At 36.8% G+C, this 25,182-nt stretch overlaps 1 protein-coding gene across 1 annotated transcript in view; it reads left to right on the top strand.

Moving 5' to 3' along the window:
- ARHGAP15 (Rho GTPase activating protein 15) overlaps positions 1 to 25,182 on the top strand; it is an 880,171-nt gene that overhangs the window by 809,953 nt on the left and 45,036 nt on the right. The window lies entirely within an intron of this gene.

Genomic DNA, 25,182 nt, shown 5'->3' with positions numbered 1-25,182 from the left:
TACGTGTCCCAAAGTCTTCTGTAATCTTGACCTTAGTTCCTCAGTACTGAAATTCTTTTTTTTCCAAAACATGCAGTATTTTTTTCTTTAATGTGGAAGCTCTGCATTTTGACTATAATATTTCTGGAAATTTTCCTTTTGGAGAAACTTTACAGGAGTGATTAGTAGATTCTTTCTATCCTTTCTTTGCATGCTGGTTCTAATAATATCTGATAGTTTTCGTTTATAATAATTTCTTGATGTATGGTGTCTTGGTTTGGGGTATTTTTAATCATTGTTTTTAGGGAGTACAATGATTCTTTTTTTTTTCAGGGCAATGAGGGTTAAGTGACTTGTCAAGGGTCACACAGCTAGTAAGTGCCAGGTGTCTGAGGCTGGATTGAACCTAGGTCCTCTTCAATTCAAGGCCAGTTCTTTATCCACTGCGCCACCTAGCTACTGCCCCCCCCCTGCAATGATTCTTAAATTACTGCTTCTTTGCTTCTTGACCTATTTTCTAGGTCAGGTCTTTTTTTTAAATAATCTCAGATATTTTACTTTTTTTCTGTTATTTATATTCCATCATTTGATTTTGTTCTAATGTTTCTTGCTGTCTCATGATGTCATTGATTTCTGTTTGGCCTGTTCTATTTTTTCAAGGATCCTATTTTCTGAGTATAACTTATTGCTTTCTCTTCTAAGCTACTTATTTTCTTTCTGATTATTTCCTCAAGAGCTTTATTTCATTTGTTTATATCTTGCTTCATTTCTTTCCTTTGAGCCTCTCCTTGTAGTTACTTTGGATTTAGATTTGCAGTGATTTTGGTACTTGTGTTTTATTTGATCTACACATCTCTCCAGCTTTAGTTCTTACATTCTGGGTTCTTATACCAGGACTGATCTCCACTCCTTGCTGTGTTCTTGGATATGGTAATAAGCCTTGTTCCAGTTCACTCTTGCTTTGAGTCCCTTGGAATTTCCTGATGACTCCTACATCCATCTACCACCAACCCCTCCATGCATGCACACTTAAGTGCTCACACACACTCACACACACTATATTGGATGCTAAGGGTCTTCTCTGATGTATCAGGAGAGAGTTTTAAAGACTTCAGAATCCCTGAGATATCCCAGTCTGATTCTTGATACACCCTGCTGGTCTCATTGGCACTGAGATTTCTGATCACTCTGGCCCCTTTCTTAATGGAGCCTTCCATTCTTGATGCTTTTAGATGTAGAGTGTTGCAAACTACACATGTCCCAGGCTCCTTCTGGGAGAGCTGGTGCTATGGGAGGAAGCTGGAAGAAATTGCTTGGTGTAGTTTCTCAAAGAATTTCTTGATCATTATCAAGTCTGGTTAGAACTTCAAAGTTTTTCTGGAGTAAGTATATAAAAGCTAGACATCCTGCCTCACATTCAGATGGCCATTTTAGCTGAAAGTCCTAGAGGCTTTTTCAGTAACCATTATTTTATTCTCAGCCTGTATTCTATCCTATGTGAAAACACTCTAACCTTCCCTACAGACCATTCTGAGGTTCTCAACTAGTCAGTTGGTAACCTTATTCTGTTTCTTTCTTTCCTATAGGCATAGCATTATATCTCTAGTTCTGTTATCAGGATGAGACATCCCATATCCTCTAATTTTCTTGTTTCACAAATCACTTGACTATAAAAATAGTGTGGCTTACACCCAGTCTTTAGGCATTTCCCCAGTCACCTAGTTTGTGTTTTCTCCCCTAGAGGATGAATAAAGAGAAAGCAACTCCTTTCCTATCAACTAATCCTTATTCAAATCACATGGTCTCTAGAAATCCAATTCATCATCGAAGTACTGATAATCACAAGAGTCTTTCCATCTTTCTTGGACTTTTCCTCTTTTCCATCTCTCTTGGTCTTCACAGTTGTATTTTCTATATCTCTAATAAAGAATTGGGGAGAGGGAGGGACCAGGACAAAGACAATAGGGAAACATTTTCCAGCTCCTTCTTGATTTCAAAGCATCATGAAATAGACAATACATAGAAATACATACAGTAAATATATGTGTGTGTATGTATGTATGTGCATATAAACAGAGAGAGATAGAGTGGAGGGGATATATATAGTACAGCCACCTGCAAAACATCCACTAATTAGCAGCCCATAACCACACAACATAGCAGTTTAGAATAAGAAGCAAATAATACTTTACCTAATTGAAACTACAAAGTGGGCTTAGGTAGGCAACATGTAATTATAAAGACTGGAATTCAGCCAGTTCAATGAGGTTAACAACCCTACCTCAGAAAAAGTATCATGGGAACTTCAGTGACCACAAGTGGCTACTGCCTTCATCCTACATCTAATCCAAAATATTTTACCTCTTGCAACATAGACACAAAGCAAAATAGTTGATAGTACTGACTGTCTGATGAACTGGAATATGTGTCAACTCCTCATACAACCAGATGGATGGTATTCATGGTCTGATGACTTGGTGTCCCATAAGGAAGAAAAGACTCAAATATCCAGAAAGAAGGGAAATGCAATGATGCACACTCTTGATTTATAAGGCCCCCACTACTACCTGACTGATGGCATGAATTTTTTACTTTTTAAATTAAATTACCAACATCACAAACAATTAAAGACATCAAGAACAGAGAAAATGACTATACAAGAAATTGAATTCCCATTATATACAGGAAGACAGAGAGATGGAGGGAGAGTTCAGAGAAAGAGGGATTGGGCAGCTGAGTTGACAGAGCTGGATTTGGAGTGAGGAAGACCAATTTCAAATCCTCCTTCAGATATTTACTAGCTGTGTGACCTTGTGCTACTCAACTTCTTTCAGTCTATTTCTTTATCTGTAAAGCTGAGACAATAATGGCACCTACCTAACAGAATTCTTGTGAAGATGAAATATGTGCATATGTATATATGTATACACACATATATGTATATGTAGCACTTTGCAAACCTTAGAATAATATAAATGCCAGCTATATACATTGCTATGTATATATGTATTTATATATATGTATAAACTTTATTTTGACTTTTTGCTCCTTCCCCTTTCTCCCAATACCATTCTTTCAGCTTTCTTGATGTTCTTTTTTTTTCTTATCCCTCACTAATGTGATAAAATAATGGGATTTGGCAGATGCCCAGGGGCCCCACCTGAAGATTGATTTATAATCGTTTGAATTGGGTGAGACTGAGAAACTGACTATCTACTTAAGGGTGACTGGATAGAGACTACACCTGACTGGCCCCGAGTGACATGTTCTCAGAGGATGTGGACTATTGACGTCATCAGGAGACCACTTGCAACCAATTAGCTTGAAGGACCTCCCCTTTTGGGGAGGGAGACAGGAACTAGGAAGCAGAGGTTAGCTCACTGGATTTTTCTCTCTTTTCGTTGAGGAACTGGCTTGGTGGCGGCAGACAGAGGGTGCCCCCTTTCAAGTCCGAACTTTGGCGTGGTAGGGGACTTCACATAGGCTACTAGGAAAGGAAGTTTTTTTTCTCTGTAGCTATACCAAATAGATCTAAACTAGGATTTTCCAGGCTATAAGGAATCTGTTCTCAATCTCTCTCTTTCTTCACTAATTTCTAATACACTTTAATAAATACCTAAAAGCCTAAACTCTTGCTGAATTTATCAGTGATTTTAGCCAGCTTCCCCCAAAAAACGGGGGGGGGGGGCAGATTAGAACCCACATTTAGATTTTAAACATCACACTAGTAACCAATCTACATACCTTCTTTGCCTAAATAAAAGCATTTCCTTATAAGAAATATGTGGAGTCAAACAAAACAAATCAAGATACTATCCATGTATAAGAATGTATGTCTGACTCTGTACTTCAAGTCCATCACCATTCTACCAAGAGGTGAAGGATATCCCTTTTCATGAGTGTTTTGAAGTCATGCTAAATCATCCCTTTACTCAAAGTTCTAAGGTCCTTCAGAGTTGTTTTTCCTTACATTATTGTCTTTATGTAACTTGTTCTCTTGGAAATTTGGAATTCATTCATCTAAGTCTTTCCATATTTCTCTAAGTCAAAGTCTTTTCATATTTTCATCAAATTCCAGTGTTTTCCTATGCTACACAGTTTCTTCAGCTATTCCCCAGCTGTAGACACCTATTTTGTTTCCTTTTTTTTTAACACACCAACCAAAAAAAAGTTCTGCTATAAATATTCTTGGACATCTTTTATTAACATTCTTTCCCTCTGCCCTTGACCTATAACATGAATGGTTGTAATTTTTTGCAATATAATCTAAGGTGTTTCTAGTATGTTTTTTTGTAATACAGGATATTCCAAAAGTCTTAGTACATAACTTAAAACTTCATTAAGACTTTTGGAACACCCTGTATAGGCAAAGATATTTCTAGAGTCCTAGAATAAGGGAGAATGTCCAAAAATCGGTGTACAGAGCAAAAGACTAGGACGGAGAGAGTGGGCTTAGAAACATAAGGCTTATCCAAACCAAGATTAAGGCCAACTTTAAATTTTAAATTCACCTAAATGGTAGGAAATCCCCCCAGAATCATTTTATTGTTGTTTTAGAATACATTGTTTTGCTTGTTTTTAATAAATTCACAGAATCTTTATATGTTTGCAGGGAACCTCAGAGGTCTTCTTGTCCAACCTATATCTGAGCAGAAATCCCTTCCCTGAACAAGTCCAAATTGTAATCCAGCCTCAATTTAAAGACTTCCAGTGATGGTGAACTCATCATTATAAGAGCTCACTCCACTTGTTTCTTTTTTTCCTCTCCCCTCTATTACTCTATGTTCCTTTCTTTCTCATGAGGTGACCTTGCTTCCTGACTATATTCTGCTTAAACTAATAAGTCTGTATTCCATGAATACACATCAGCTGAAAGGAAGAAAAGCTGCCTAGATATAGGATAGTCGGCCAGAAAACACCTAGGATTCAGCATAATAGGGATTTAGTTATATATGAATGCAGGGGTTAGAAAGCTGAAGAACTCTCTCCTACCCCTGATCCTGGCTTCTGAGATAATCCACTTGGCAGTAGCTGAATATTATTCAACTTTCTTTTCATTATTAACATTATAACACCGTAATACTAACAGTGGTATGTCTTGACCCTAAGAATCATGGTTATATCTTGTGATATATATGGGTCAAGGAGACACAAAATGACAGGATGCAGATACTCACATCTTGACACATAAAGGGGTTGTTGTTAAAAGGAGTTATTTTTTCCCAAACCATTATGATATAAAATAAGAATCTCTGAAAACATCAAAAAATGGGTGATTTTTATAGCTCATGTTATGAAAATGTGGTTTATTACTGTATAGTGCAAAGGTTTTCATGATAAAACATGAGCATAACCTTGAAACCTTGTTTTATTGTTGCCTTGGATTAATATCTGTTTATTTTCTTTATCTTCTTATGTAGATATTTCCTAAGAGCTTATTATTCTAATATCTAAAAAAAAATTCTCTTGATGTGCATGTCTAGCACTAGAATTCATTTTAAATGTAGGGAAGAAAAAAATAGACCATTCAATTTTGCCTGGTAGAGATAGTTTAGGCTCTGTCTTTTCTGCAAATAAGTCAAATGTGTTCTAAAATAAAACAGTTTGGGTTTCAGATTTTTTTTCCTGTGAGATGCTATATGTTATTGTGGAAATATATATATATGTGTGTGTGTGTGTGTGTGTGTGTGTGTGTGTTTGTGTGTGTGTATGTATGTGTGTGTGTGTGTGTATGTATGTGTGTGTGTGTGTGTGTGTGTATATATATATATATATATATATATATACACACACATATATGTGCGTAGGTGAGATCCGGATTCAAATCCTGACTCTGATACTTATTAGCTAGAGAAAGTCATTTAAACTGTCTGAGCCTCAGTTTCCTCATCTGTACAGTGGAAATTATAATCCTCAGGTACCTCACAGGGTTACTGTAATGATGAAAAGAGAAGAAGCATAAGACTTCCTAAAATTGACATTTAAGAGTCAGTTATTACTATTACTACCACTACCCCCCTTGAAGTGTAGTTGATCAATAGAGGGTCAAGATCATTACTACTGACTGTGTTATTTGCAAACTTTGTTAAGTGGATTATTTGAAATCAATTACAAGCTGCTAAAGCCCAATGTCACGTAGCTGATAAACAAGTGGAAAGAGGATGAATAATAATTAACCAGTAAATTGTTAAGTGCTTATTAAGCCCCTACCATGGATCCAAAATCATGATACTTTAAAGAAAGCATAACACATGGTTCCCTGACCTCAAGAAGCTTACAAACTAGTTGGAAAGAAATAACAAAATACATATAAGGCAAAGTAAAAGGGAGGGCACAGATCTACGACAGTGTAGAGGCAGTTTAGTAGAGGAGAAAAAAAATGTTAGATTAGAATCAAGAACCTAGATTCTACCTAAAACTGTTACAGAAAACAGTTGTGTGATCCTGAGTACAACATTTAACCCCTTTGGGTTTCAATTTTCTCCTGTGTAAAATGGAAGGGTTGGTTTAGATGATCTTGTATCTTTTCAAGTTAATAATAATAATTAATAACAATAGCAAACATCTCTGAAGCACTTTGAAGATTTTTTTTTTTTAGTGAAGCAATTGGGGTTAAGTGACTTGCCCAGGGTCACACAGCTAGTAAGTGTTAAGTGTCTGAGGCCGATTTGAACTCAGGTACTCCTGATTCCAGGACCGGTGCTCTATCCACTGTGCCACCTAGCTGCGCTGTACTTTGAAGATTATAAAACACTTTATGTACATAATCTCATTTGAGCCTCACAATAATCCTGTAAGGTAATATTATCCCCCTTTTATAGATTAAAAAACTGAAGGACAGAGAGAGACAAGTGTCAGATATAGTATTCAAGCCTAAGTTTTACCAGACTCAAAACTCAGTGCTATTCCATTGTCCCTCTAACATTGCTTGATTCTTTGATTATGAACACAATAGTATTTTAGAGAAGAGGCAACTAGGTGGCACAATGGATAGCATGCCAAGCCTAGGATCAGGAAGACTCAACTTCCCAAGTTCAAATTTGGCCTCAGACACTTATTAGCTGTGTGGCCCTGGGAAAGTCATTTAACCCTGTTTGCTTCAGTTTCCTCATCTATAAAATGAACTGAAGAAGGAAATGGTAAAGCATTTTAGAATCTTTTCCAAGAAAACCCCAAATGGGGTCATGAAGAGTCAGACGGGACTGAAATTTTACAAGAACAATTTTAGAAAAGAGAGAAAGTGAGATGATACCACAGAGGAGGCAGCATTTGAATTAGACCATAAAAAGTTAGTTGGATTTGAATAGATGGAAGGGGAAAATCATGTGAACAAAGACACGGAAGTATAAATAATCATAGTACCAAAAGTAGAGGACAATCAAGAGACTGATGTAACTAAAACCAAGCATGGTTCTAGGAATCATGGAAAGAATAGGGGAATGCTGTCACATAAGATAGTCTATTGGAAAGCCAGTGTTTTGATTTGATATACTAGGCAGCAGGGAACCATATATATGCAGGATGAATTGAAAGATGATGGGACTTAGTTCATCTAAGAGACCAGGAAAAAAACAAATAAACAAACATGAGTGAGGTGAAGAAAACATAACCAGGATATATGTAGCCCTTGAATGGAGAAAAAGGAGAAAACTTGTGAGATTGATATTTTGAAGTTGAAAAATTAAAGGACATTATGACAGATTGGCTATCTAAAATAGTCCAGATGATTACAGGCAGTCTAGCCACATATACAGTAAGTGATAGTCTCATTTAGAAAATAGAAAAATTAGTTATTCCTAATAATTCTTATTCAAACTAGTTTGGGTGAAAAGATTCTGAAGTTCAATCCGAGATGTGCTTAGTTTAAGCTAATGGTTGATAAACCAAGTAGAGCTATCCTAAGTACTTCTTCTTTCTATGAACGCTTTTTCTTGGTACATTTTATACTCTACTTACTGAAGGAAGTATCATGCCAAGAGTCCTTGATTTAGAGTCAGAGGACCTGACTTCAAACCCCTGGACACTTATATGGCCTTACATAAGTCAGTCACCTAACTTCTCTGGGCCATAGTTCCCTCATCTATAAAATTAGTGGGTTGAATTAGATGACATCTGTGGTTCCTTATATTTCTAAATCTACAAGCCTAGAATTCTATAATACCATATAACTGAGAATTTAATTGTGCTCCACTTTTTTTTAGTGCCTCCCCAGCTATTATTATAAATTCCCTAAGGTTAGGGATTATATCTTATAATTTTTTACTATGTTTCACTACTCTTAGAACTTTGCGGTTGTTTAGTTGATTGTTCAGTTATGTCTGACTATCTGTAATCCTTCTCTTACAAAAGAAAAAATGGAATTGTTTATCATTTACTACTCTAGCTCATTTTACAGGTAAGGAAACTGATACAAACAGGGCTAAGGGCTTGCCCAGGGTCACAAAGCTAGTAAATGTCTGAGACAGAATTTGGACTCAGGTCCTCATGACTCCTAGGCCAGCACTCTATCCACTGTACCACCTAGTTGCCCTGCTTTTAAAATAGGTGTAGATATATGAGAATGGGAACTAAAACTATAATGTCATTGATTAAAGAAAAGTCCAGGGGCAGCTAGGTGGCACAGTGGATAAAGCATCAGCCCTGGATTCAGGAGGACCTGAGTTCAAATCCAGACTCAGACACTTGACACTTTTCAGCTGTGTGACCCTGGGCAAGTCACTTAACCCTCATTGCTCTGCCCCCCCCCAAAAAAAAGTTGGGGCAGCTAGGTGACACAGTGGATAGAGCACTGGCCCTGGATTCAGGAGGACCTGAGTTCAAATTCAGTCTCAGACACTTACCACTTAACCCCAGTTGCCTCACCAAAAAAAAAAAAAAATGTCCAGAATGAAGAAACTCCCTTCAACAATGCAGGTCAGTGCTTTCCTCACAACCTATAGTCTTGTAGCTAATTGGGGCATTGAGAGCTTAAATAACATACTGAAGATCATATAGTCAGTATGTATCAAAAATAGAATTTGAATTTAGGCCTTCTGGCTGAGGTCAGCTCTGTATCGATAATGCTCCATTGCTTTTCACATCATCTACTCATCTAACTAGACCCATAGAACAAAATAAATACTTCATTGATTAACTAGAGTGAAGGTGAGAGATCAAGTCTGGTAATGTATATTTGGGTATCATTAGCATAGACCTATAAGCTCACTGAAAGAGTGAATGGCAAGAGATTAGAGCAAAAGACTGAAACAGAGTGTCAGAGGAAATTTATAATTAGTAAGCTGGGGAGGGGGAAGGAAATAAACAATATTCAGAGAGGAGGAAGGAAAACCTTTCTCAAATGCCTATTAGGTGCTGTGTACAGTGTTGAGAGCTTTTACAAATGTTATCTCATCTGATCTGTACAATAACCCTACAAGGTAGGTGGTATATTATCCCCATTTTACAGTTGAAGAAACTGAGGCAGACAGAGGTAAAATTACTTTCCCACTGTCACACAACTAATATATTTCTGGGGGCAGATTTGACTTCATATCTTCCTGACACAAGGCCTAGCACTTTATCCACTGAGACTCTTAGTTGCAATCATAGAAGTCAAGAAATATCAACATATAATATTAGTGAATAAATATTCCCCCTTCATTAAAAAAAGGCACAGTAGAAAATGGACTTTCACTCAGAAACGTTTATCAACCAACCCTAAATTAAGATTATCACTTTTAGATACTTCAACACTGTAAAATGCCTTCAGAATCATGAAAAAAAAAGATTAAAACTATCAAATACAACTTATTACATGTATTTTGATGTATTCTCATTCTTTGATTATTGCTAATACAGATGATGCTATCTTTTATTTCTCTTTTATGTAGACTTTTTTGTTTGTTTGTTTGTTTTTTAAATAAACTATTTGAAAAATCAGAATACCCAATTCCTTACCCATAAAACAGAGTGATATGCTATATGGAACTTTATTCTATCAGTCCACATTGTAGATTCTTTTTTTTAACAAAGCCATCCCAGAATCTTTCAACCAGGAAACAAACCCCACCACCTCTCTGATATGCCTTTGTGTTTGTATTGTTGAGTAACCTTATTTACTTCTGTTTTAGAATTTACTCAAAATCAGCAAAAGCCTCATAAAGAGACTGTGTCATTTAGGGGACACTGCCCCATTTGGGAACACCTAGAAAGTCCTCCTTCCTATTATTTATATGTGTATTTGCCCTTTAACTATTCCCAGGCCCAGAGCTCACTTAAAACAGAAGTCCTATAGATGGCTCTAAATACCAGAAATTTGTTGGAACAAAACTGTGCCTGTGTAGAAATCACCACATTAAGCATTACTTTGGCAAACAATGTGCCCTATTGTCCTTGGCTTCTTCTGCCTGTTGTATTCCTGGAATTTAGTTTTTTAGCACAATAAAGGGTTATAAAAGTTTATGAGAAGCTCTGTGGTCTAGGGGATAGAGAGTCTGACTCATGATGACCTGGGTCATACACTGGTTGTGTGACCCTAGACAAGTCACTTAACTTCCAAATATACCCAAGGAACTCTCTAAAAATATAAACAAGCAGAACAGTTGCCAACCTTTCTTTATAGAGGGAGATTTCTCACTGGGAAGCTCCTGAACCCACAAAGTCACAGTTCTGGAACAAAATACTAAAAGATGGCAGATATACTCCCCAGTAGTAAGGATTAACATCAGAGACAGATAGCTGTAGTTTTATGTTCACAAATATGTGGTGTGGGGATATATACACAAATACAAGTATTCCCCATTTTGCCTTTTTCCAATGTCTCCTAATGCTACCCTACTCCTACCCGAGTCCCTTCATTCCAATCTCCCTAGCTAGCGCTTATAAAACTACAAAATAAATAATGCCCTAGACATATTTTTTTTGCAATGCTAATATTTAAACAGTAAAAGATACCTTAAGACCTTCATCAAGATTTTTAAAGCCTCATTTAGTGTTAGTGTCAGGGTTGTGTGAGAAATAATTAATATAACAAAACAAGGTCTATTTTCCCATCGATTTTCGGGAATTTATGCAGGTAACTCATTAATGCTAGAGGGGATTCTGCATGTAAATCCCGGTGCCTCAATAAGGAAATGGAACCCAATGATTTTTCCTCCTATAAAAAACACAAACAATGACAAGTATAAAAGCAGATAACCTGAATATCTATATAAACGGCTGCTCTATGGCTTGTAAAAGTTTTCCATTTACATCCTGTCACCTCTTCTTTTCGCAAGTATAAAAGATGGGATGATTATTTCAACAAACCTACCCATATAAATCAATGTAGTTTTGCTGTGGGAAGACTAGGAGTTTAAGGCATTTAATATTTCAGCATCTCCAGATTATCACCGAGATCCATTTCTTTTTGTGGTCAAGTGCATGATTAGCATTGTGACAGGATATTGGCCATTTTCTTATGAAGATCTGCAAATCCTCGTAAACAAATACCAGTTGGAAAAATTAAGAACAAGCCTGCGGACTGGAATTCACCCTATTTGTAATGGGAACAAAAACCTGGCAATCAAATCTAAAGAAAAAAAGCTAAATCACAGCAGAATGACCTACTTTAAGGCGTTTGCCAAAGAGACAGTGTTTTTAGACAGCTCTTCTGAAGTAGCGTCTTTCTGTCTATGCCATCTGCAGATTTATTACTGTGCCTGAAAAAACAACCCAAAAAAAAAAGCCAAAAAAACAAAACCCAACTCTGCTGAATGATACTGAGCCTGGTCTATAGGAAAGATTCCAGTATTGTGGGCACCACACCCACACCTACTGATGTGGTCCAAGGTTTTGCTTTAGAGGCACCTAATTAAGAAACCCTGACTCATTTACATGGAGACGTTTGATCTAAATTACAGTCCAAACCGCACCAAATTAGGAGCATCTGTGAATGTGAAATGTTTGTTCCCTGTGACGGGGAGAACAGGGCTAGCTCTGGACGGCACATGTTCAAGTGACGAAAAATATTTCACATGTAACGTACTTCTGAGACCCACTTTTCCACTAATAATTCATAGTGAGCCTAACCAGTATCTCTACTTCCACAATTATTTCAGGCTGTGAAAAATTATGTCACTTTTTCCCCCCTACGGCTAAAAAGAGGTAGGAGACCACCTACTTTGTTGTCATTGATAAAAAGACTTAAAAGACAACCAATGGCAAGAAAGCAAGTCTCCTTAGAGTGGAGGCCTGTCACCAATACCTCTTAAGCAAAGGGATCCCAAAATGCAGAACCTAGCTCTCACTGGGAGCATCTTCTGGATCAAGGACGTGACTGTCCCCCTCCATTCTCAGTAGCCTCTCTGCTCAGTCTGTGTTTGTTCTCAGCTCAGCTTTGCTTCCCAGCTCCCTCAGGTCTGTTCCTCAGCATCCGGAAAAGGCAGCATAGAGGGCCGGGGCATCAATAGGTGAAAGGTCACATTGTTTCAAACTGCAGGGCTTTTAAAAACATCTCACTTCATTTCCATCAGGTAAGGTTTCCAGGAAGGTGAATCAAAAACATTTCTTCTGGTAGGCCTATGAGCCATGCTTGACCATAAGTTAAATGAAAGGATTCTATTTGAAGCCCAATAAATGGTGTTTTATGGTTATAGTACAACTTAAAACTGCACTCTGACACCTGAAGGTCACTTTACCTTGTATTACACCATATATCACATATGTTTCAGCTGGAAATGAAGGAAAAGGAAAGAAACTTTAAAAAAAAAAACAACACTGGCTCCTTTTGTCTAAAGAGGTTTTAAAAATACATTTATCTGATATACTATTTTTTTTTGCAGTAGCTAGAATATGATTTGAATATATTAATATTTTCAGCAACTGAGCTCAGGGAGCCCAGTTAATAACTTATGCATGGATACATAGATATACTTCAGACAGAGGTAAGGATTTTAGCTCTCATGTCGGTAATACTTAGAAGGATCGAATGAAAGAGTCTGTTATTTCATAGTCTTTGTTGTGGGCATGCATTGTGATGGTATGGAGCCAGTGTTCTTTTTGGTTGTCTACACAGCCTGGATTCAATAAGCAGTTATATATGCATATTATGACAATGTGGTCAAAGAAACCAGATTTTTTTTTAACTATACCTTCAAGTGCCTATATAGCATAAAATCTGGTCCTTATTTTTCTTGACCTCATTAAATATGTTAACATATTCATAATTTGATACAGGTTATGTTCATTTTATAATTAAAATTATGGATGGGGTTGGAAAAGCAATAAGATTGCACTGAATGGAAAATATTTATCTTTTTCTACACTAGACTATGGCTCAATGTAAATCATAAGCCTGGGAAAAGGATAATCCCAGGCCAAGGGTATGTCATATGCTGCATATGCTAGAAATTGCTCATGTTTCATGCCAAAAGTAGATTTATTTTACTCTACAACCAAAACTGAAATTCATATTTTTAAAGCATACGTGGTTTTCCCTATGTAATTGTCAGTGATTTTTCCATAAATAAGAAATAATACCTTCATATGGTCTCAGGAAACAAGAAGCAGCTTGACTCCTCACTTATCTACTTGGGAGACTTGGGAGGAAGTAGTTACAGCAAGGACTGTAAGTTTCACCACAATGCCCACTAAGGAGCTTAGTTGAGCCTTTGGGGACCCACTCTGTCTAGAGGCAATTATGTCTCACTCTCCATTACTGCAGTCCTACATTATGGGCAGATAATGCAAGAGATATTACTTTAACAATAAAACATTGCACTTACAACCACACCTTTCAGCTCAGCATCTCCAAATGCTTTAAAAACCATTATTATTTTTATTATTTATTGGTGGAATCCCAGCAGTCCACTCAGCATTTTGAAGTGCAAGTGAAACCACAGGCTCTGTTGGCTTTGGGAGGGAGCAACCTAAGGTACACAGAGACTCAGTTCTATAACCTGCTTCCCACCCCTTTCATCCCATATGTACATTTGTGTTTTTGGTTTTCTTAAATCACTCAGGTGTAATGTGAAGTATGTAGATCATAGGATTTTGGATTTAGAATTGTATGGGTCCTTAGAGGCCATCATATTCGATCCTTTCATTTTACATATGAAGGCACTGAGGCAGACAGAGTATCCAAGAAAGGATTTGAACTTGGGATTTCTTGACTCCAAACCAAGAGTTCTGTCCACTGTGGCCCTCCCATTTACCTCTACCTAAAAGACTTGAGAAAAAATTATTTTATTTCAAGTGAGGGATTGAAAAGAGAACAGAAAATTCAACGGGACAAAGGGTAAAGCATCACATTAAAATTGATCAGAATCAAAAGAAAGAGCGAGAAAATTAATGTATAGTTATAGGGAAAAGTTCAGAAAATGGAAATCAGTAGGTCTAATCACAAGCATCAACAATAGTCATCTTTAAAGTGGTTATTAAGTCATCAAGGAAATGGGAATCAATCATTCTCCACTTATTGTTCAGCAAAGTCATTGCTTCTTAGGTCAATCCTGCTTGACCTTCACCTTAATATAGTCTTTCATATAAGTTAAAAAAAAAGAAAAGAAAAGAAAAGAAAGGCCTTAGAAAAGTTTTCACTTGCCCACCCACATTTATGAATGTGGCTGCTGCCACTTTTCCATCCTACTTCATTACCATTTTCATATTGAAAGGTTTGGTTTTTTTTTTTTAAGCACTTTTTTGAAGGGGGAAAGGGAATCACTGTTAGGTAATCTAAAAAGTAAGTTAGATATATTACCTGTGCTTTTAAGGAATTATCATCTAGATGAAACATGCTATCTGCCTCCAGAGAAAGAATTGATATTGTCTGAATACACACTGAAGCATACTATTTTTCACTTTTTTTTTTTTTTTTTAGTGAGGCAATTGGGGTTAAGTGACTTGCCCAGGGTCACACAGCTAGTAAATGTTAAGTGTCTGAGGCCGGATTTGAACTCAGGTACTCCTGACTCCAGGGCCGGTGCTCTATCCACTGTGCCATCTAGCTGCCCCCACTTTCTTTTTTATCTTTCATTCTTTTTATTGTTGAGTCTTCTTGTACAAAATGACTAATATGGATATGTTTTACATGACTATACATGTATAATCTATATCAGATTGCTTACCATCTCAGGGAGGAAGGGAGAGATAGAACTTGGAATTCAATATTTTAAAAATGTTAAAAATTGTTTTAACATGTAATTGGAAAAAAATAAAATATTATTTTTTAAAAAGATCATCATCTAGGACACATAACAATGATGCAGGGATATTCAAGATAGGCACTAGATTGGAAAATGAAATAATTATTTACAAGCAAAGGCTTAAGCACTCTTAGAAGACTCACACGTAGGAGAAAGGGGAACATCTGAATTCTAAAAGTTGTTTGGATAATACTCTTCCAGGCATGAGAGTAAGGAGGCTGACTTCAGAGAAGAATTAAAGGTAAACAGGGAACAGAACTAACTTGTTGATATAGGTTCCCAGATTTGGAAACTCCCTCTACCGTTACAGGTTGGCACCTTCTCAGTAACTTAGAGCACTGAGAGTTCAAGTGATTTGCCAAGGGTCACACAGACAGTATATGTCAAAGAAGAGAACTGACTTTGTGTTCCAAGTTTTGAGTCCAGCTCTCTCTCTACCATGCCAAAATTCAGTAAATTTGCCTTTAAGAGCAGGTTCAAAACCACTTTTGAGCATTTGGGGCCACTGCCCCATTCAGGAATTGCAGGGCCCTAGTTGGAAGCTCTACTCCAACTATATTTTTATTTAGCCCTCAACTATTTCTAGTTCAAAATTCCCACATAGGACCTTTTCTGGAAAGAACAAAGGAGATACGTAAAAGAAAAACAGGAAACAATGAGACCAGAGGGGTTTAATCTACACAAGTACAGAGAGTAGCAGAAGCTGAGTATCTTGCCTTGATGCATAAAAGGACATAAAGCCACTATAAATAAAGGCTCCTTAGAGTTAAGACTTTTGTTTATTTGTCTCTAAAAAAAAAAACCCAACAACTTGGCAGCAGTTTTGAGAATTAGATGGAATGAGGCACTAAAGGAGAAAGGATTCAGAAAATATTGTGACTGCAGTACTTCAGGCAAGCAGTCACCATGATTTTTGTGATTTAAGCACCATAGTCTAAGAAGCAACTTTTTCCTATTCCCCATATCTCCAGACTAAATACAAAGAAACCATAATTACCTACTGTAATTACATGGCACTTACCTTAGTTTGGAGGTAGTGAAAATCAGAGCAGAGACTGGAGAATCATAAATTTAGACCTGGGAAGGACTCTAAAGACCATCGAATCCAACTCTTTTGTATTATAAATGAGGAAGTGAAACATAAAGAGGTTAAGTGACATATCTAGGGTCATACAACTAATAAGTCAAACCAAGGCAAGGATAAGTGTCTGAGAATTTGAACCCCAGTCTTTTTGACTGTCCAAATCTCTATCCAGGAGGGTATTTTGCAGGTATATTAAGGTATATTGTAAAAAGTAATAATGTAGGGCAAAGAATGCCAATCCTGAAGAAAGAAGACTAGAGTCAACCTTCTAAAACTTCTTGGCTATGTGACGCTGGACAAATTGCTTCACTATATCTGTGAAACTGCGATAATGATATTTGCACTAACTCAGAGGGTTGTTGTTGGGATAGCATGTTGTAAAAGCATTCAGTGCTAGAGAAATGTGAATAATTATTCAATGTAAGAAAAGTAAATTATTGCTTTTTTTTTTTTTTGGCTAACATTCATCACTGAAATAGGTATCCACATGGTGGATTTGGAGTCAGACCATATGTTTTCAAGTTCTAGCTTTACCATTTACTATCTGTGTGACCTTACACAAGTCACATCATTTTTGTTTCCTCTTCTATAAAATGAAGAAGTTGGACTATATAGCCTCTTCCAAGGTACTTTCTGATACTAAATGAGTGATACTATATATACATATTATGGATGATAGACAGACTCCCTATAAAGGAGGATACATACTCTCCTTTATAGGGATCTTTGAAGATTTGATTATATAATGTCTCTAAGGCACTTTAAGCCTCTCAAAGGAAAAGGTTATGAAAACAGAGTATAATTTTAATTTTTTAACATGAGTAAACTGAGTCACTGAAAAAATCATTTGGCTTATCAGAGATGGCACCGTACATATGAGGAGCACACAGGACCTGGCACATAGTAAGGGTGTAATAAATGCTTGTTGACTTGACAGAAACAGAACCTGGAATGTCTGGCTGCCAATCTAGCCCCCCAAAAGCTTTTCCATTTTAACAAGATCCCTGCTAGGGCTGTGCTCAGTTCTGCTTGGATCAAACCACCTCATTCCTATTTCGTATTGAGATCTTATATTTCTATAAAGCTGAGTGTGATGTTTCTTTAAGAATGTTGCCTTCAAGTCTTATAGCAGTAGCAGTAACACAGTACACAGACATGAGTAAAGGATTACTTATTTGTTTTAGTTCTATGAAATTTTAGTCCAAACACCTGAATTTGACTTTTAAAAAAGTATTATTCCAATGTGCAGAAAATTTTTTTTATAGACATCTAACTAGAAAACCTGAAGGATGAGTAGAAAGAAAAAAGAGTCTGACCTCTACTAGCCAAGAAAAAAAAATGGAAGAGTCTTAGCATTAGGCAGGAAAGTAAAATATTTCAGTTGTTAAGGAATCTGAGGTTAGATTTTTTTTTTAATTTTTCCAAACCTAGGATAAATGTTTTAAGGTTCCAATTGGATAGAACCTTTCCTAAGGTCATTCTCCTATTCAAAAAGTGTTAAGTATCTTCTTATTGTCTATAATAAAAAGTCTCAACTTCATTTTTAGTTCGGCAGTCAAGACCTTCCTTCCATAGTCTATGCCATATCTACTTTCTAAACATATCTCCCATTACATCCCCATAGAGAACCTGCCATTCCAGACACACTGGTTTATTTACTCTCTCTAAGATGTCATGTGCTTGCTTAGACACCTCTCATCTCCACTTTTAGCCATCTTTTAAAGTGACTTCATATTCTACCATCTCTTGAAGTTTTCCATGATCACATTAACTAACCCATGGAATGTATGGGGTGTTCAAGAGGACTAGAACCTCTGGTATGGGGATTTTCCAAGCCCTTTTCAGAGCTGCTCATCCACCTTTGGTGTCTACCTGATTGACCCAACCCATATCACAAGAAGCTGAAGCATGGGCAGTGGCCACACCCAGACAAAACCATTTCAGCAAATGAGCTAAACTAGGTTGAGGGTAGCTAACAGGCCTCAAACATATCAATGAGTTGAGGGGGAGGGTATATAAATAGGTGGATGAGGAGAATTTGTTCCAACAGTCATGCAGTCAGCTGAAGAAGGTGCTATGGAGTTCTTAGAGCTTGGTCAAATTTTGAAGATACCAAGGTCACCAACTGTATCTCTGGTCAGGCCATTGCCATTCATCTTGACTTTTTTTCCTGCCAGTGGACTTTGATAACTCAAAAGGAGAGAGTGAGGCTGACAACTTGTCAATACATCACCCCATGATGTCATTGGTCCTCTTCAAAAATGAAGGGTGAACAACTGCTAACCATATAGCAATTACTCCTACCGATTATTTGATACTACACTACAGAACATACTGCCTTCTGACAACTCATCTTGTTACTCATTTAATTCATGCTGTTATATAGCTTATATTTATGTGATACCCCATAAGCTAGATTTTAAGTTTCTTGAGGCAAGGACTATTTATCATGATTCTTTGTGTGCCCCACATTACATAGAAATAATACAGCACACATTGTAGGTATTCAATAAATTTATCTTGAATTAATCAGTGAATGAACACCGGTGAAAAGATGCTACAGCCAATTTATCAGTTATATACACTGGAGTGTAGACAAGTAATCAAGAATATCAAAACTGAGACAGTGAACAGGTTAATACAGCTACTCTTTTGGTAAATATTAAGCAAAGTTGCTTCTAAGATGTGAGTAATGTGCAGTTTTGCTAATAACCACAGGTTACCCAGAAACTGGGAAATTGCCTGGTCAAATACATTACACAGTGGGCAGGAGTAAACCCCTCAGACTTGCCAGATTCCATGGAAATATATCCAACAACTTTCTTTTTTATACTGAGAAAAGTGAAACAACCACAGGGTCATTTTAAAAGAAAGGAGAAAATAAAATGTTAAGTATTTCTGAATGTTATTGGCTGTGGCCATTGATGGTAAGGAAATGTGTAGAAAAGGGACCAAAGCTCTGTGAAGCTCATATTCAAAGTCTGACATTGGTCCTTTGACATAACTAAGAGAGCTACACATACATGTGAGCCATAATCTAAATAATGAGGTGGCTAGAGCTCTGTGCCTATAGTCTGAAAGACCAGAGGTATCTGACCCCAAGTTCTTACTAGCTGTGTGACCCAGAACAAGTCACTTAAACTTTTTTTGCACCTACCTTGCAAGTTGTGAGAATCAAATGAGTTAATATTTGTAAAAAGTGCTTAGCACAGTACATGGCACATAGTAGGCCTTATATAAATGCTTATTCCCTTCCCTAATTAGTATCCTCTGAATGGGGCACAATGACCTGCATAGAATTTTTTGTTTATTTTCTTCGCTTTTTTTTTCTAATTACATGTAAAGATAGTTTTCAACATTCATTTTTTGTTCCAAATTTTTCTCCTACCTTCCCTTCCTTTCCCCCTCCTGAAGCCAGCAAGCAATCTGATATAGGTTATACATTACATTCATTTTAAACATTTTCACATTAGTCATGTTGTAAAGAAGAATCAGAACAAAAGGAAAAAATCACAAAAAAGAAGAAACAACAACTAAAAAGAACAACAACATAAGTGGAAAGAGTATGCTTCAATCTGCATTCAGATTCCATAGCTCTTTTTCTGGATGTGAAGAATAATTTTCCACCATAAATCCTTTGGTGTTGTCTTGGATTATTGTATTGCTGAGAAGAGTTAAGTCTATCACAGTGAATCATCACACAATGTTGATACTGTGTACAATGTTTTCTTGGTTCTACTCATTTCACTCAGCATCAATTCATGTAGGCTTTCCAGTTTTGTTTTGTTTTCTGAAATCTGACTGTTCATCATTTCTTACAGCATAATAGTTTTCCATTATATTCATATACCAAAACTTGTTTAGCCATTCCCCAATTGATGAGAATCCCCTCAGTTTCCAATTCTTTGCCAACACACACACACACACACACACACACACACACACACACACAAAAGCAGCTATAAATATTTTGGTACATGTGAGTCCTTTTCCTTTTTTACGATCTCTCTGGGATATAGACCTAGTAGCAGTATTGCTGGGTCAAAGGGTATGCACAGTTTTATAGCCTTTTGGTCATGATTTCAAATTGTTCTCCAGAATGGTTGGAGCAATTCATAGCTCTACCAGCAGTGCATTAGTGTTCCAATTTTCCCACATCTTCTGGAATATTTATCATTTTCCTTTTTTGTCATATTAGCCAATTAGATAGGTGTGAGGTGGTACCTCAAAGTACTTTTTTGTTTGGTTGTTGTTGTTGTTTTGTGAGGCAGTTGGGGTTAAGTGACTTGCCCAGGGTCACACAGCTAGTAAACGTCAAGTTTCTGAGGCCAGATTTGAATTCAGGTCTTCCTCAATCCAGGGCTGGTATTTTATCCACTGTGCCACCTAGCTGCCCCTCAAAGTAGTTTTAATGTGCATTTCTCAAATCAGTAGTGACTGAGAACATTTTTTTCATGTGGCTATAGATAGCTTTAACTTCTTAATCTAAAAACTGCCTGTTCATATCCTTTGACCATTTCTCAACTGGGGTATGATTTGTATTCTTATATATTTGATTCAGTTCTCTATATATTTTAGATATGAGGCCTTTATCAGAAACACGAGCTGTAAAAATAATTTCCCAGCTTTCTGCTTCCCTTCTAATCTTGGTTGCATTGGTTTTATTTGTGCAAAAATGTTTTAATTTAATGCAATCAAAATGATCCATTTTGCATTTCATAGTGTTCTTTATCTCTTCTTCAGTCATAAATTCTTCCCTTCCCCATAAATCTGACAAGTAAACTATTCCTTCCTTTTCTAATTTGCCTTTGTTTCCAGATAATGTACCCATTTTGACTTTACTTTGGCATATAGTGTAAGATATTGTTCTATTCCTAATTTCTGCCATACTATTTTCCAGTTTTCCCAGCAGTTTTTGTCAAATAGTGAGTTCTTATCCCAGGGGATAGAGTCTTTGGATTTATCAAACAGGAGATTGCTATATTCATTTACTGCTGTGTTTTGTGTACCTAACCTATTCCACTTATCCACCACTCACTCTATTTCTTAGTCAGTACCAAATAATTTTGATGGTTGCTGCTTTATGATATAGTTTTAGATCTGGTACAGCTGGGTCACCTAAGTGCATTGAATTTCCCATGCAACTAAGGCTTAGCATGAAAAAGGCATGCCTGGAATAACTGTGTAGATATGTTTTAGAGACTTGCAATTCTGAACATTCCACTGCTCTGTGCCAAGAACTTCAGTCACCACCTATTGCTTTTTCATTAAAATTCAATCTTTTCAGCTTAAGTAGTTAAAGACTTTACAATTAATCAACGTGCATTTATTAAGAACTTACTATATGCCAAATATTATGGTAGTGCCTGGGAGTTTGGGAGTGGGGGAAGAGGGAGAGAAAGAAAAAGGATACCTGCCCTCAGGGAGCTTACCTTCCATCAAGGGGAGCTCATAAATAAAATACAAGGTTATAGAGGAGAGAGAAGGTTTTCTTAAATGAGCAATGCAAAGAAATAAAATAATAGAGTGGGAAAGAAAAGAGATCTCTTCAAGAAAGAGAAGTCAAGGAAATATTTCATGCAATAATGGGCATGATAAAAGACAAAAATGGTAGAGACAACAGAAACAGTGGAGATTAAGAAGAGGTTGTCAAGAATACACAAAATAAGTATATAATAAGATCTTAATGCCAATAACTACAATGTCATAGTTAATTATCTAGAGTCAGATATCCCGGAGAATGAAGTTGAGTGGGCCTTAGAAAGCATTGCTAACAATAAGGCTAGTGGAGATGATGGAATTCCAACTGAGCTATTTAAAACCCTAAAAGAAGATGTTGTTAAAGTCTTGCACTCAGTATGACAACAAGATTGAAAAAGATCAATTTACATCCCATTCTTAAAGGAGATCAATGCCAAGGAATTATCCCATTATCAAACAATTGCTTTCATTTCACTTGCCAGCAAGGTTATGTTTAAGATTCTGCAAGCTTGCTTTCAGTAATATGTGAATTGAGAATTACCAGAAGAGCAGGCTGGTTTTCAAAGACGCAGAAGAATTAGAGACCAAATTGCCAAAATTCACTGGATTGTGGAGAAATAAAGAGAGTTCCAGAAAAACATCTACTTCTGCTTCACAGACTGCACTACAGTCTTTGACTGTGTGGATCACAACAAAATGTGGCAAATCTTCAAAGAAATAGATCATCTTACTTCTCTTTTGAAGGACCTGTATGCAGAACCAAGAAGCAACAGTTAGACCCAAACATGGAACAACTTATTGGTTCAATATTAGAAAAGGAGCACAACAAGGCTGTATATTGTCACATTATTTATTTAATTTATATGCAGAGTACAACATGTGAAATGATAGGCTGGATGAATCAAAAGTTATAATAGGAAAAGAAATGGAAGCAGTGTCAGATTTTATATTCTTGGGCTCAAAAATCACTGCAGAACAGAACTGTAGTCATGAAATTAAAAGATGCTTGCTCCTTGGAAGGAAAGCTATGGTGAATCTGTAGAGCATACTAAAAAACAGAGACATTGCCTTGGCAATAAAAGTCCCAAAGCGATGGTCTTCTCCAGAAGCAATGTATCACTGAGAGTTGGACTATAAGGAAAGCTGAGCACCACAGAATCAACACTTTTGTATTGTGGTATTGGAGAAGACTTTTGAGAGTCCCTTGGAAAGCAAGGAGATCAAATCAGTCAATACTTAAATGAATTCAGGCTATTCACTGGAAGGTCAATCACTGAAACTGAAGTTTAAATGCTTTGGTGGCATAATGAGAAGACAGGATTTATTGGGAAAGACCCTAATGTTGGGAAAGATTAAATGCAAAAGGAAAAGGGGATGGCAAAGAATGAAATGGATAGTGTCACAGAAACAAAGAATATGAACCTGGACACAACTCAGTGATAGTGGAGGATAGAAGGGAATATCATGTTATGCTCCATGAGGTCACTAAGAGTCAGACAAGACTGAACAACAATCTCTTTACCTTCACCTTTTAGAAGTCCCAGTTTCATTCAAGGTTAACAGATATGCCACCAGAAACAAAAAGCTTTTACTGCCCCTCCCCCCCCACGTCTAAGTCCTTAGGTTGTTAGCATTGTATTAGCTGTCAAGTTATCATGGGTGTTTATCTATTTACATAATGTAACCTCCAGCAGAATATATGCTTCTTAAAGTCAAAGATTATGTTATATTCTTGTCTTTATACCCCCAGTCCCTTGCACATTATAGATACAAAATAAATGAATGTGATTGAATTGGATTGGATTAAACCTAAGGAAGCCCTAGGTGCCTGTAGTTATTTAGATACAAGTCATTTTGATCCTACAAATTAGCCATATCAAAATCCGGATAGGGTTGGGTTGTTTTGGGTTGGGTTTTTTTTTGGGGGGGGGGGGGCTCTGATGGTGAAAAGGGACCCATTTGATCTTCCAAATTACTGACTATTTTTAAGTCTCCCCAACTCTAATTCCATAAGAAATTATTTGAAAAACAGGACTAAAGTTAGAAATACAATTGTCCTGAAGTTGCCTACTCAATTAGTAACAAGACAATTTTAAAAAGCATGATCCATTTCTGCCAATCCCCAAAACACAAGACAGGACTTCTCCATTTTTGCCAATATAAATACTCAGTTTTGTTTCCAATGGAAATGGAGACTCAAAAACTATTTCTCTGGCAGCAAGTGTTATCACATGTACCTCAAAACATTAGCTAAGAAAGCCCCTTGTCCAAACACTAACATTCCCCACCCTTCTTATACCCCATTTGGTAAAGAGAAGCAACAGGAAATAACCCGATTCATCTTGTGCAATATTACTATGAGGGTCTTTTCTATATGAGTAGGTCTCAAGGACTTTCAGAGATCTAAACAGAAGGTAGGATGAGACTTTTGAACTTCAATGGGAGTATGAAAGCAATCAAATCAAACAGGGATATATGTTATCAGGGGTTATTAGTTCTTTTTTTTTTTTTAATTTTTGTAGGGCAATGAGGGTTAAGTGACTTGCCCAGGGTCACACAGCTAGTTAAGTGTCAAGTGTCTGAGGCTGGATTTGAACTCAGGTACTCCTGAATCCAAGGCCAGTGCTTTATCCACTGTGCCACCTAGCTGCCCCCGGTTATTAGTTCTTGCATAAAAGTTTTCATGAACTTTGATAGTCTCTTTGGAGAGAGTAAATAAATTGAAATTCATATTCACTTGTAGAAAATTCAGATCCAGCATTTAGGAAGCAGATTTCAAATCCTACTCTAGGTTCTAATCTGCTTTCTCACTGACCTCAGGCTAGTGATTCCTTCCAGGAAGGGGGAACTTCTCCCCAATCCATGCCTTAAAGAGATGCAGAGGGTCTGAATAGATCTCTCTATAGACTCTTAGGTTGGACTGCATAGCCTCAAGGAATCATAGATTAAAGAGTTAAAGGTACCTTAAAGGTCATGAAGTCCAACCCCTCATGTGGGAGCTAAGGCCCTTCAGTGGGTAAATCTCAGAAGTTTTAAACATTTAGAAAAATTCATCTTCCTTTCTTGAGCTCCTTGAGAACAGGAAAATTTTCACCTTTTTATTTGCTTCTCCTGGGTTTAGGACACTGCTTAGAGGTACTTAACAGATGCTTGTTCATTAATTGATTGGGAATTGTAAAGGGAAAATTCTCTGAGGCTCAGAGAGGGTATTGTGGCCTACAAAGCCTGAAAGAGGGAAAAGGGACAGATTGCATGAGAATATTTTTCCAGAATACTTTCTTACCCTTAGAAGTAAAGTATCATAGAAATATGAAGCTTTTTTTGGTAATTATAAACAACATCCATCATTTCTTTTTTTTTAAGATTAATTAAAAATATTCTTGCCTAATTTGTTTCCCTTACCAATTTTCATGACCTAAAACCCAAGTTCACACCAAACCAAAAAATTTAAAAGAATCCTTTTAAAGTAGTATTTAC

Source organism: Dromiciops gliroides, chromosome 3 (assembly GCF_019393635.1).
Source record: "Dromiciops gliroides isolate mDroGli1 chromosome 3, mDroGli1.pri, whole genome shotgun sequence".
Classification (NCBI taxonomy): Eukaryota; Metazoa; Chordata; class Mammalia; order Microbiotheria; family Microbiotheriidae; genus Dromiciops; species Dromiciops gliroides.
This window is presented reverse-complemented; position numbering and strand designations above follow the sequence as displayed.